This window comes from Desmodus rotundus, chromosome 6 (genome assembly GCF_022682495.2).
Source record: "Desmodus rotundus isolate HL8 chromosome 6, HLdesRot8A.1, whole genome shotgun sequence".
In the NCBI taxonomy this organism is placed as follows: domain Eukaryota; kingdom Metazoa; phylum Chordata; class Mammalia; order Chiroptera; family Phyllostomidae; genus Desmodus; species Desmodus rotundus.
The window spans coordinates 115,930,088-115,944,588 of record NC_071392.1 but is presented as its reverse complement, the minus strand read 5'-3'; the positions used below and the strand labels follow the sequence as shown (position 1 = coordinate 115,944,588).

The 14,501-nt window shown below is 45.7% G+C and overlaps 1 pseudogene; it reads left to right on the top strand.

The window, feature by feature from the left end:
* Positions 1 to 252: 252 nt before the first annotated feature.
* LOC112303687 (serine/arginine-rich splicing factor 6 pseudogene) lies at positions 253 to 8,486 on the top strand (annotated as a pseudogene).
* The last annotated feature ends 6,015 nt before the right edge of the window (positions 8,487 to 14,501 follow it).

Sequence of the window (14,501 nt, the reverse complement as noted above, 5' to 3'; positions counted from 1 at the left end):
GCAAATAAAAAATGTAAACAGCTTTGTAATTCAAAGAACACTGTCAACAAAGTGAAAAGACAACTCACAAAACTGGAGAAAATAGTCCACATCACAGTATCCAGAACATAGATAGGACTTGGACAACTAAATAATAATAACAATAAAACAAATAGCCCAATTAAAAGTATGCAAAGTATTTTTTCCAAAGAAAATATACAAATTCCCCAAAAGTACATGAAAATATGCTGAACATCATCAGTCATTACGACAATGCGAATCAAAACCAGTGAGATAGTGCTTCACACTCACTAGGATGGATAAGATTTTTTTTTTTAAAAAGGTGGACAGTAACAATTGTTGGCAAGAATGTGAAGAAATTGGAACTCTCATACGATGCTGGTTGAAATGTAGAATGATACAGCCCCTTGGGAACATGATTTGGTAATTCTTCAAAAAATTAAATGTAGAATTATCATATAACTCATACAGTCCCATCCTTGGTACATACTAAAAAAGCTGCAAACATATTCACACAAAAGTGTGTACGTGAATGTCTGTAGCAGTAAGATTCATAAAACACAAAAGTGGGAACAACCCACATGTCCATCGGCTGATACATGGATGAGAAAACGCATTATACCCCGACAACAGAATATGATTCAGACATCGAAAGGAATCTGACGGATGTTACAACATGGATGAGCTATGCAAATAGGGTGCCGTGTGCAAGAAGCCGTACTGAAAAGGTCGTGCATTACATTACTCTATTATATGAAATATCTGAAATAGTCAAATCCTTAGAAACAGGAAGTAGATAAGCGGTTGCCAGGGGCTGGGAAGAGGGGAATGCAGAGTGACTGCTAGTGGACACAGGGTTCCTTTCTTTTTTCTTGTTTTCCCTTCTACCTAGGAAGGTCAGGGAAGAGAGATAAATCAGGGGAAAAGAGGGGGAGGAAGCAAGACCCCCAGGAACTTCTTACACACACACACACACACACACACACACTCACTCACGCCATGTTGTACTACAAGGAGGTCTGCTATGAAATATCCAGAGAGGCAAAGAGAACAGTTGGAGAAAGCAAAGACTCTGCCTTGTTTGTGCATCAGGATACATTGTAAACCCACACACACCCTTTCATTCCATCCTCGGAAGCAGCTTACTACGTAGGCACTATTATCACTCTCATTTTTCACCTGTGGAAACTGAGCCAGAGTGATGTGCCTGCTCGGGGTCATAGCTTGGCTGTAGAATGTTGCTCTTATCTGTGAAGCTGCCCTTTTTGCAAAGCAGTGAATGTAGCACCTTGTAGGTTAGAAGATATTATTATTATTATTATTATTGTCTTCTCAGTCTTTCCTCAAATGAATTGTAGAGGATGCTACAATTAGAAATCAGGGGATTCTTGAATTCTAGAAAGGCTTAACCTGCCATCAATGAACTAGAAGCCCTTGAGTGACAGTGACAATAACCTTGCTGATCACCAGGCTCTTCCAGGCCACTATCGTATCTGGTGCTTGCAGGGGGTCCTCGGAAGAGATGGGGTAGGAGGATTGTCAGCACCATCCTGCCTTGTAGATAAGGAAACGGAGGGACTCAAGCTGCTTACCACAGGTTTCCTAGCAGGTCAGTTAGAAGATTCGTGATATCGTCACTGCTCCTGCCTGGGCCTGGTGTGAATTTTCTGGAGAGACAGACAGATAGACAGATAGATAGATAGATAGATAGATAGATAGATAGAGAGAGAGAGAGAGAGAGAGAGAGAGAGAGAAAGAGAAAGAGAGAGAGGGAGGGAGAAAGAAATGGAAAGGAGGAAGAGGTAGAGAGCCTTAAAGGGGTGGCTTTGATTTCAGTGTTTCTTTTTTTAAGGTCATAATGAAAAAGGATTCAAACCAGATGTCATCCTGGTGACTTGCGGTAGCTGAGAGTGGAACTGTGGTGTGATAATAACACATTAGCTGAAAGCGAGGTATCTGTCAGCTGCCCCAGTCATCAGCGTAAAGCAGTTGGCATTTGCAGAAACTGTGTCCCCACGCTCGAGTCCGAGCGAATGGGGCTCCAACTCCAACTGGGTTTGAATGGGGCTCCAACTCCAACTGGGTTTACAGGTTCTTCCAGGAAAGGCCTGTGCTTCAGACGTTGTCCAGCCCCCATCTCCCACTCACACCTCTGGGGAGAAGCTCACTCATAGGGCAAGAGCGGGACCCAGTCACTCACTTGGCGACACATTTGAGGCTGGATGGGGAGGCAGCAGCCAGAAGAGCCAGGCTCAGTAGGGGCCGATGGAGCGGGGCCCAAACAGCCCACAGGATCACAGGCCACACTGTTATTACTTTTTAATTAAAATGGCGTCTTTCCCCCTTATTACAAAAGCCATGTCTGTTTATTTTACCAAAACTAGACAGGACAGACCAGGAAAAAGAAAAAATTAAAAATGACCCATGACCCAGAGAGAGCCACTGTTAATGCCTGGTGTATTCAAGAGTCATAAACTAAATGCATAGGGGCCAAGCAGTTATTGTAAATAACAATTGGATGGTATTAAAATTAATATAAATGTATGAGTCGGGTGAATTAATTTATGAGAATGCAAATATGTGACTCGTGACATTAAAAAATATCAGAACCATTTGAATCTGTGGAGTAACAGTTAGCTAGTACAGACATTTAAAAGTCAAGGAGATTTTAAATAAAGACTTCGGTTCCAAGGGCCACCAGTTTGAAACACCTGCTGTGTGTCTTTTCAGATCTATGTATGGATGTACCTACCCATCTATGTATCTAAAATACACATATATGGACGTGTATAAATATGGATATGTATAAAAAGGTACACAGACACACACATGCATACAGATAAACACACACATATACACAGACATCAAGTGGAATTTTATGTGGATATGCAAAATAATATTCAGATAAATGTGGAAGTGCCTGGGTTGAAGGAAGACTGGGGGCTGGTACCTCCACCACTTCCTGCCAACTTCTCACCCCACTGCAGCCTCCAGAGAACTCTGGGCAACACAGGAATCTGGTTTGAAAACCAGTCGTCTATTCCACTGGTCCCTAGTCTTTAGCAGTCAATTCTACCTTCCGAAAATTAGGGGCTACTCATCTAGGGTTGCCAACTTTCTTTGCTTCAGGCACAGCTAGCTGCCCTCTCAATACCTATTTCCTGCCACTCTGCCCCTTTCTTCCTTGGTTTTATTTGGGGAGCCATGCACTCTATCCCAGGTAATAAGTCATCATTAGTAAACCCAACATGGGAATCTCATTTCCTTCTGCCAGACTGTTGTTTACCTAGACTCCCTTGCAGCTAAGAGTGGCCCTGTGTCCTAATTCAGCTAATGTGCCACAGAGGAAGTCTGCTGAAGACTTCTGAGAAAGCTTTTGCTTTCCTGTAAAAGGCAAAATGTCATTGGTACCATCTCATCCCCCCTCTTCCTACCTTGAACATGAATATAATGCCAAGAGCAGTGGCAACCTTCTTGGGACAATGAGGAAAAAGGCAAAAGAATCACGGGGACTCCTTCCTGCCTAGCACTGAAACTTTCCCAAGTCACTATCTCCAGGCCTCTTTCAATGTGAAGAAAGAGGCCCCTATTCACGTATTCCACCGTTAATAAGTTTTTGTTAGGTGCAGCTTGGAAAGAAGTAAGAAGTTGCCATTATCATCATCAAGCCAAAGATGTAAAATAGAGATAACATTATAAAAAAAACCTTACGAACATCTGGCTGCTGTCTCTATTTTTCTGATTTTGCCATCCCCTAGCAAAAACTTTCCACTGAGCAGCCTTGGCCCATGGACAAACACCTGGGAACTGTCGGTCTTTCCCGCAGCAGCAGGTCGAATGAGTGCCGAGAGCCCCTCCTCAGCCCCTCCTCAGCCCCTCCTCAGAGCTCCAGTCTTTCGACAGACCAGACTCCTGTGGTTGGGCATTCAGGTTGTTTCCAGCCACCTCCTACACAGCATCCCGGTGAACACCTTGAAACTGAATATTTGTCCTCGTCTTTACTGATTTTCTTAAGATAAATTCCTAGAAGTGAAATGTGAAGGTGGAAGAATATGTATGTTTAGGCTTTAGATCAAATTGCCCGACTGTCTTCCAGAAAGAAAACATCAAGTTATACAGTCACCTTCCCACAGGTGTTTCACACAACTTGGGTTGACAATACAAGTCTTTCCAAGATCCTTCCCAAACTGGGCTTTGGGCCAAGGTGGTTTGAGTTGGACAACCAGGAGTCCTGATTTACACACCTGTGCCACTTCCAGCCCTCCCAGGATCAAAGCCACCTGCAAATTTACAAGTGGTCACTGCCCATCTTACAGTCTGCCCTTCCCTGTTTTCCCAGAGCTATGGGAATGAAGTTAGGGCTGCTCAGCTTCAGACACAGGCTGTACCATCAGGGCCCAGCGACACCCCCAGTCTCATCTGACAATTCTCTGGCACTTCCAGTCACATCGTGAGCTTTTGTGCTTCTGTGCCTTTGTACATGATGTTCCCATTACTGGGAAGGCCTTTCCTCTCTTTCTAACTAACTGTTGCTCATCTTTCAAAATGCAGCTCAAACATCACTGCCACCAGGAAGCCTCCTTGATCTCTCCTCTAAAGGCTTTTCCTATAATAGCCTGGTCACACTCTGTGGCAGTTGCCTGTCTACCTGTCTCATTCCCCCACTGGACTGACAGGTTCTCACAGGAGAGAGAGCCAGGCAGAGAGAACTCCCTTCGACAAAACCCCTGTCCTCCTCCCTGCTCTCCACACATATAAACTCTGCCCGTACTTCAAGCCCTTGAACAAAGATCTCACAGCCCCCACCCTGGAAATCTTACCTGGTGGCCTCATAACCCATCGGCCCCCTGAGGACCTGGCTCTCTTGGCCTTGCCCCTGAGGAGACAGTTGCCAGAGAGCAGGGCCTAGAATCATGCCTGAGCTTTGTTACTGCCTCAGTCCCCTTGGGCTGCTATAACAGATATCATAGATAGGGGGCTTCAACAACAAACCCATATTTCTCATAGTTATAGAACCTGGGAAGTCCAAGATCAAGGAGCAAGCAGATTCGGTGTCCGGTGAGGGCCCTCTTCTTGGTTTGCAGATGGCTGCCTTTTTGCTGTGTTCTCATATGGCAGAAGGAGAGAGGACCCTGGTTTCTTCCTCTCCCTGCAAGGACACTAATCCCACCGCGGGGTCCCCACCCTCACAACTTCATCTGAACCTAATTACCTCCCAAAGTCTCCGCCTCCTAATGCCATTATGTTAGAGGGGGAGCTTTAACATAGCAATTGTGGAGGGACACAGACATTCAGCCCATAGGACCCCTGACAAGCTGTGTGACAAGAGGCACATCCCTCCCCTCCCCGAGCCTGATCCCTCCTTTTGTACAAGGGATGGCAAAGGAAATCCTCAGTAAATTCTAAAGGGGGTAAGTTCTAAAGGGGGCGTTTATGGTTTGTGACTCCATCTTTGCAGCATCCACTCCCCTTTCTTCTGGAAAATGCCCTAGTTTCCCTCCGTCAGTTCAGGAGGGCTGGGGATGGAGCATTGGATTTAGGTATTCCCTCACCACAGTGATTGGCTGGCATATGAAGGCACTGAGAGCCAGTTAAAGTGAGTCCCCAAACTGCCGCCGAGCTTCCTGGAAGACCGCTCCTGCTTTGTGTAGCTCTGGGATCAAAGGCTGGAGATGCTTAGGTTGCTGGAGAACAGGATCCACAGAGACAGACCGAGAGAGAGGCCAGATTCTGATGACATTGTTGAAACCCTATATCCAGCTTATTTGATTCTCTCTTCCCTGCCCTTCCCTCTTTTTTCTCCTTCTCTCCCTTAGTTCTCCATCCTCTGTCCCTCTCGCCCTCGTCCCCCAGCTCCTGAGCGTCTTGCTCCCTCTGCTGTCCTGCCCACCCCATGTGCAGACATTTCAGGCTCAGGTCTGCATGGGCCCAGCTGTAATCGTGACCCTAGCAGTGGTGGGAGCTGGGTCCTCAAGAAGGATTGTGAGGAACAGGCTGCAGAGGGCACATGCAAAGGTTAGAGGCCGGGTGACAGGCAGTGCTCCTAGAATCCTCCTCTCGGCATTTGTTTGGTCTAGGCTCATAGCCCTGTTGGTGTTAGCAGCTTTGTTAACAGCTGAACTACTACGCCAGCTCCGCACAGCACAGGGGGCTGTCTTGCTCTTTATCTCTCCCATTTGCTCATTATCAGGACAGTTCAAGCTCAGCGCTAGACAGTACAGGGAGAACTCAAGGGAGAGGTTTCTATTTCTGTTCTATGACTTTAATATCATTCTTGTAATGTTAATTGGCAGGAAGCACAAGAGACATCTATGCCATCACCTGGGTCCCTACAGCTCCTCATCCAAGCCTGGCTCATCATCTCTTCCCGGGACCACTGCCTCTTGATGCTTGCCCTGCCGGTAGCTTCTAATCTGGCCTCCATATCACTGACAGTGTGCTTTGTCTGCAATGGAAAGGGCTCCTTCAGGTTGCTTCACAGTTCAGGGTTAGTTATGTTCTGCTGCGTAACAAACCACAAACCAAGGGGCTTTGCAAACTATTGTCCTCGGAGGTTTGTTAACTATAGTCTTCAGGCTAAATCTGACCCACTGCTTGTTTTTGTACAATAAAGTTTTATTGGAACACAGTCATACCTATTTATGTATGATCTACGGCTACTTTTGTAGTTAAATAGTTATAACAGAGACTATGTGGTCTGCAAAGACTAAAACATTTTTACTTTCTGGCCCTTTATAGAAAAATGCTTGCTGCCCTGGCTGGTGTAGCTCAGTGGATTGAGCACGGGCTGTGAACTAAAGGATCACTGGTTCAATTCCCAATCAGGCACATGCCTGGGTTGCAAGCTGGGTCCCCGGTGGGGGCCACGTGAGAGGCAACCACACATTGATGTTTCTCTCCCTTCCCCTTTCTCTAAAAATAAATAAACAAAATCTTTAAAAAAAAGCTTTTTAAAAAAAGAAAAATGCTTGCCAATCCCTGGATTAACACAATAATAATCTATTATCTCTCATGGTTTCTATGGGTCAGGAATTTGAGAGTGGCCCGGCCAGCAGTTCTGGCTCACAAGGTTCCAGTTAGGCACTGCCGGGGCTGCGCTCATCTGAAGTCTTGGCTTGGGGCTGAAGGGTTCTCGTTCAGGAAGGCTGGTTACTGTGCCTGCTGGCTATGGGCTGGGGCTTCAGCTCCTCTTTACGTGGGCCTCAACATGGGATAGCTTGGGTGTCCTCATGTCGTGGTGGCTGCTGTCCCCAGAGTGAATGATTCAAGAGAACAGGGAGAATTCAGTGCCTTTATAAACTAGACTCAGAAACTACATACTGTTACTTCTACCACATTCAACTGATCACACTAGCCAACCCTGATTCAATACAGGAAAGGTGGGGGCCATCGTGCACCTGGACCTGGCCACGGCTGCCACGTGAGGTGTGTGTTCGGGCTCTTGTGGTCCTGTAGGTCTGTCCGGTCTGCTGTTTGACAGCCAGTCCTCAGCGCCATCTCCCCCCACCCCCACCCCACCATGGACAAGCCCCTCGTCTCCATAGGACAGCTTACCACATCCAGGAGAAAGATATCCAGTGCTTTTTCGGTGGCCATGGCTTCCTCCTCGAAATAGACCTCAAAATGGGCATTGCTTCTTGGAGTTCATGGACTCCCAAGACACCGATGATGCCCTGTATGAGCTGAATGGCGAGGATCTCTGTGGTGAGCGCGTGATCGGCTCCCGAAGCCACGGGGGTGGAGCCGGATACAACAGTCTGAGAACTTCTGGAAGAGACAGATATGGACCATCTCTTCGTACAGAATTCAGGCTTATGATAAAAAATCTTTCTAGTCATTGCAGTTGGCAAGATTTAAAGGATTTCATGAGACAAACAGGTGAAGTAACCTAAGCAGATGCTCACAAAGTATTCACAAACAAAGAGATAAAATTGAATTTTGTGCCTCCTCTGACATGAAGCGTGCTTTGGATAAACTGGGCGGCACAGAAATAAGTGGCAGAAATATTAGGCTCATTGAAGATAAAGCACCAATTAGCCACAGGCGGTCTTACTCTAGAAGCAGAACAAGGTCAGAGTCTAGAAGCCATAGTAGACCGTGAGGTATCTCAAAAAGTCAACCCTTGATCTAGGTCTCAGAGCAAAGGTCATTCACGTTCTTGGTCAAAGGCCGGAAATCTAGGTGAAAAAGCAAACCAAAGCCCCAGTCTGATGAGGCTCGAGTTTGCGTTCTGGAAACAGGTCTGAGGATGAGGACGAGAAATCTCAAAGCAGATCTCATTCTCCACCCCGTTCCCCTGAAGGAAATGCAAAAGGTGCTATAAAGTCGAAATCTAGATGGAGGAGCCAGTCTTCACCCAACTTGCCCCAACCTGCTCCACCCTCAAAGGCTCATTCTGTATCCCCTCTAACCAAAAAACTTCAAGAACCTATTCTAGATCCCGTTCAAAGTCAAGGTCACAATCCAGACAGAGTTCCAGAGATTAATCTAGAACTCTACATTCTTTGCACACTATTACAGAACTTTTCCCACTTGCTTAGGCAGTTACTTTTCCATATTTGTACTTGGCTTCTTCTGCAACAGGAATCTCCTGAAAATGAAGGCACATAGAAATTCGATTTGATTTCAAATTTGATGAAAAAGATGAGGTTCTAAAGAGATGGTGGTATGAAGACCTCCCTTCCTTGTGGAATTAAGATAACTTATTTTATAGCTTTTGAGCTAAAATAACTTTTATAAAGATTAAGCTCATTTAGATGTTTTAAAGTATTTCAGCAGGACCTGCTGCGGAGGTTCTGTTGTTTTGTTTGCCTTCTTTTAAATGAACCGTTTCAAGCTTTGGATACTTAAGACTTTACAGGGAGCACCCATTTTTCAATTATGTTGGCTTTTTATAAAGGTTGAGTTATGTAAGTTTTCAATAAAACTTTGCTACCAGGATGATTGCCTTATTGACCAGGTCACTACTAATTCCTTTACATATGGCTGTCTGCTGTTTGTGAAAACAACGTAAATTCCACTAAGCATAAAACGGAGCAAGCCTCAGACCAGCAATAAGTTATGCAATTTGGATAACATTATTTTGTGCTGTTAATCAAATTTGTCAAAATCATTATATCTGTCCCTTTAACAAGTTCAGTTAAAAATAAAAGATATAGCCCTGGGTGGTGTGGCTCAGTGGACTGAGTGCCGGCCTGTGAACTGGAGGGTCGCCGGTTTGGTTCCCCGTCACGGCACGTGCCAGGGTTGTGGACCAGGTACCCAGTAGGGGGCACATAAGAGACAATGACACATCTATATTTCTCTCTCCCCCTTCCCCCACTCTAAAAATAAATAAATAAAAATTAAAAAAAGCTATTTTGTAGTCATATATATGAAAAGATGATACAAGAGGACATCAGGAGGCGGGATCACTGAGGCCATCGTAGAGTCTGGCTACCATGTGGAGGACAGAAACTCGTGCTTCCCATGAGCATCTCGATCTATAGATGTCTTTTCTTAGGCTTGCACCCTGCTTTAAGTCAGTATTTTTAAATCGGGAGACTTCACAAAATATCTAAAAGATTGAAATGATCCCACATCTTTACATGTTACAACAGGGTGGTGGTGAACAACAGCTGCCGTCTTTTCACGGGACAGGATTCTCTCCAGTTTACCAGATTCCCCACCATTTCCCACTGATCCCTGACAGGGAAACTGAATGTTAGTGACCATTAATAATTGTCCTTGGGCTGTCTCCTTACCGGAGAGAACTCCATCTCTGCAACCTCATCTGTATTAAAAGAGGGCAAAGCAAAGATACACTGACAGGGCCTCTCATTTTAAGACGAATCAAGGAGAGAAGACTATTTCTATATATTTAATATGCACATGAAGTATTCATATTTTCAACAACTACAACCACCACAGTTTATAAATGTTGCTGCCTGGCTGGAGGAGACCAATGTCCTCAGTTTGGCATTGAAGATCTTTTGTAATTTGTCCCTTCCCTACCTTAAAGACAATGTGGCAGAGAGATGAAGAATGCAGACACTGGGATCAGACTACACAGGCTCAAATACCAGTTGTGGACTCAATTTTCTCACCTTAAAAATGGAGATGATAATAGTCCCTATCACCGAGGGTTTCATGACTACCTTTCCAGCTCTATTTCCAGCCCTGCTGGCACTCTACCTACCTGGACACTCCAGATTATTTTCGTCCTCTGTGCCTTTGCACATTCTGCTTCTTCTGTCCACGGTCCACATGTCCTGCTTCTCTGCTGCAAAGCTTAGTCCTGTTACCCCCTGAAGTCTTCCTTAACACTATTCGCCAAACACATCTGGTTCTCCTGGGCATAAACATGTGACGCTATTTCCTAGTCTCCTTGTAGTTGGGTTGGGGCTATGTGACAAGATCTGGTCAATGATTTGTGGGTACAAATAACACATGTCCTTTTCAGGCTGGACCATTTCACAGCAGGTTCAGGCTCTCCGGAATGCTCTCTTCCCTCTGCCCTATTAACTGAACCCTGGAGTGAGGAAATGGTGCGAGCAGAGTTGCAGCCAAGCCACGTTAGATGTGTTGAGCAAAAACCCACCTTTGGTTTAAGTCGGAGTTGTTACGACAGCATTGCATAGCCTTGATTGACTCCTTTCCTTAAGAGAGCTTCCCTAAGCTCTCCTCAAACAGAGATGGTAACCATCTGTGGGTTGACATGGCAACCAGGAAAAACTCAGTATTAAATAACTGGCTTGTGTATGTTATGGTGTCCACTGGTGCTGTTCTTTCCTAAGAGTGGCTTTCCCTCACTGCCCGCTGTAAAGACGTTCCCTCCCTTCTTCTTTGAATGAACACGCAGTTTAATTAGTTGTTAGTGCTTTATTCTCAACAGCAATTATTTTTATTTATTTACTTGTTTATTGTCTACTTCTTCCACTAAATAACAAGCTTACAGCCCTGAGGCTAGTTCAGTGTCTGGCACAGAGATGAATGAATGATTGAATGAATGGTCAATGAAAACTCTACACCCAGTGCCCTTAGCATTGATGCCTGGCGTACAGCATGTCAGCTAGAATGAATGAATGGCCTCCGGTACAACTCAACAATTCATCCAGCCTTGAACACATCCCCAAGTGTTCTCTCTCAGGGCCCGGCTGGAGAGGCAGCAGACAGCCCAGTATGTTTTCCCCTGCCACAAAATCTCTTGTGACTGTTTAAAGCCAGGAAGGAAAAATCAAAGAGCACTAGATTCAAAGGACACTAATTACCTTTCAAAGAGTTCCCCTTGGCTTTAGCCACACGATTCCCGTCAGAGGCCGTGGGAGTCTGTGGTTCCTGTGTCAGGCTTTGAAATTGGGAGGGATTAATGGGACTTGATTAAACCACAAATGTCAGGAAGTGTGGAGAGCAGCTCGGAATGCTCCCACCTCCATCCATCTTGGGAGGAAGAAAAGTCACTGACCTACCCTCCTCCACCAGGCTTGAGCTTCTGATAAAGGAGCTAAGGGGGAAGGCATCTTCCCCTACACTCAAGGGTGCCATGTTCATGCTTATGATTACTTACATGAAAATGACTGATGTGCCAGCTAATGAGAATTTAGTTTTGTATTGTGTTAAGGTAGGTGTAATAAGAACCCTGCCCACTAATTTTTCATGCCATGACATCTGAACAGCAACCTCCTCAACTCCACAACAGCAGGCTTGTGCTAATGTAATTGATAATAATGACATTAATAGACACCAGTTCACTGAGCACCTACCTTCATATTAGGCACTGAGCTCACTGCTTTATATGGTTGACTTCATTTCATCCTTATAACGTCTCTAGGGGGAGATAAGGGCACTCATTAGCTCCATTCATAAATGAAGAAACCGAGGCTCAGAGAGGTGCAGCCACTTGCCCAAGGTCACACAGCATGGAAGTGACAGACCAGCAGTTAGCCCTAGGCCTTTCGCACTTCAGAACCGTGACTGCTCTACCCTGTTCATATCTTGTGGTATATTCTGAGGGCCCATCCTTCTGATATTCCAGGAGGAAGGATTCTGTGAAAAGCAAATGGCGAGATACAAGAAATGGACAGACATGTTGGAGAAATCTGTACCAGCTGTGGTGGAGTCTCATTTAATTTGCATACCAACCCTGGGTCTGATTCCTGAACCATTTTATTAATCCTCCAACTACTGAGGAAGAAGCAGGTAACACTTTCTGTCAGGAAGCTTTTCAGCTGTGAGTAGCTAGAACTCGATTCAGCGAGGAGACACCGTGGATTTGCTCATCCTACATCATCCCAACCTTCTTTGCTTGCCTTCCAATATAAAGGCTGGGAAAACCAAATATCCACTTTCCCAGCTTCCCTTGCTGCCAGACGTGCCAATTCTGGCCAATGAGACCTACATGGAAGCCTCCACTTTCCTCGATAAGCGGGACAGAGATTGCTTGTAGCAATCTCTTCCCCACTTCTTCCTCCTGTCTGGAATCTGATGTGACACCTGATCTGTTTCAGTCATCCTGTGTTTGGAGGGAAAGACCAAGAGAGTCACAGACTTTGCTGAGCCATCAAAGCAATACTAGCTACTGCCTACCTCTAGAATTTTTGAAAGTGAGAAGAATAAAACTGCTATTTATTTAAGACCCTATTAACTGGATTTTCTTTTGCTTGTAACCAAAAGCATCTTAATGGGTACAATCTTTCATCCTACATCTCTGATTAAGAATGTAGACATTTCCCAGAAGCCCCCTCCCAACAGAGTCCCTTCACATCTCTGTGCAGAATTTTGTCCAATGTCTTTCTAAGCTCATAGCTGGTCAGGGGAAGGAACCAATGTGGTCTGCTTAGTGCAATGGTTCCAGAACTTGAAGTGCATCAGTAACTCCTAAATCTGTGTGCCAGGACTGCTTCGGGTGCAAGTGAGAGCAAAGTCAGAGGGGCTCTCACAATTGAGAGGCAAGACATGACTGAAGATGGGGGCCTCTCATTGGGGCAGTCTCTGCTATCTTTCAGCCCAGCTGTTCTCTGTGTTGGCTTCATTCTCAAGATGGCATTCCCCATATGGCAGTAAATATGGTTGCCAGAGGCCCCAGGTTTGTATGATTCTCACAGTTGGCAGCCCTAAAGAACACACCAAGACTGTCCCTCCCCTAGCATCCATGTTAATCCCTGAGAAGGACTCTGATTGGTTAGCTTAGCCTTGTGCCCACCCCTTATAGGACCACATGACTGACAGCCCAACTAGAATCACAGTGGAGTTAGAGGTAAGAGGGAGAGATCCCAGAAGGTAAAGATTGGTGGGCGGTAGAGATACTAGGTGACCAGAATGGGAGATGTCAAGTATCAGGCAGTCCCCACTGTCCTTCACTGCTGAATATGCTGGGGAGACAGGAGGTCTGCATTCCTGTTTGGTTTTGCCAGTAGTACTTCTGGCATATTGTAATTTCTGGGACTCTTACTTTGCTTAGATGGCAAATAGGAAGCCTAATCACAATGGGTGGGAATTGAATGAGGAAATGCATGGAAAAAAAGATCTACAAAATCAGACACCCTGTAAAGAATTGCTTGCATCATCACTGGCCTTAATAGTAGTCACCAAGTCAGATTGCCTGACTCACCAAGTTAAGGATTCTTTATGGGCCTTGCAAGTCTGTTCATAGTCTGACCCCCACTGGCTCACCTCATTCCTCCCTAACCCACCTCCTCCACTCTAAGCAGGCTGATCTCTTGTCCCACACACGTATTGGTCAGAGCCAGTTCCGTGGTTCCACCTGGTATGAACACACCCACTTGCCCGAGCGACCCTGGACAAGTTAGGTACTTTATGTGAAACTCAGTTTATTCTTAAATGGAACTCTTAAATGGAAAATATGGCTTCACAAGGTCATTGTGAGTGTTACATAAAAGAACAGATATAAAGAGGCCAAGAGTACAATGCTTCTCATGGTCTGGGCTCGCTCGTCCCTTGCATACCCTTTTCTGTACAGTCCCCTTGGGAATGCCTTTGAGAGCGTCATCAGTAGGGAAGGCATTTCCCTTTGGGAGCACTTGGGCCCACCAGAGGCGCTCATGTCAGATGGCAGAAAAAGAGTGGGCTCGATCTTCTATATCCAAGAACTTAAGAAAGATCCTCCTAGGGAGGAAGAAGAAGGGAAAATGGTTGGGGGTCTTGGTCCATGAGGAAGTGGATGCCTCAGTCATGCTGAGGATGTATTCTGGGGTCAGGCTGTGGCTTGGGATGCACCTAAGTCTGTGGACAGGGGAAAGGATGGCAGTGAGCCAGCACCGTGGTGGTGCATGGATTGAGGTCTGCACCAGCGATCCTGCTTGGCGGTGTGTTCTAAGGAAGTCCTTCCAGGCACACACCCCTTTGCGCTTGGCTCCACACCCATATCTCTGCTCTGGGGATGTCAGTGCTAGTCTTCACTTCACTGTGTGAGCTGGGTCGTCATTCACTTCTGCCCTTCAGAGATGCAGCCAGCAACATTCTGGCCAAATGCAGCCTGCAGACCCGTTTGGCGTGGCCATGGA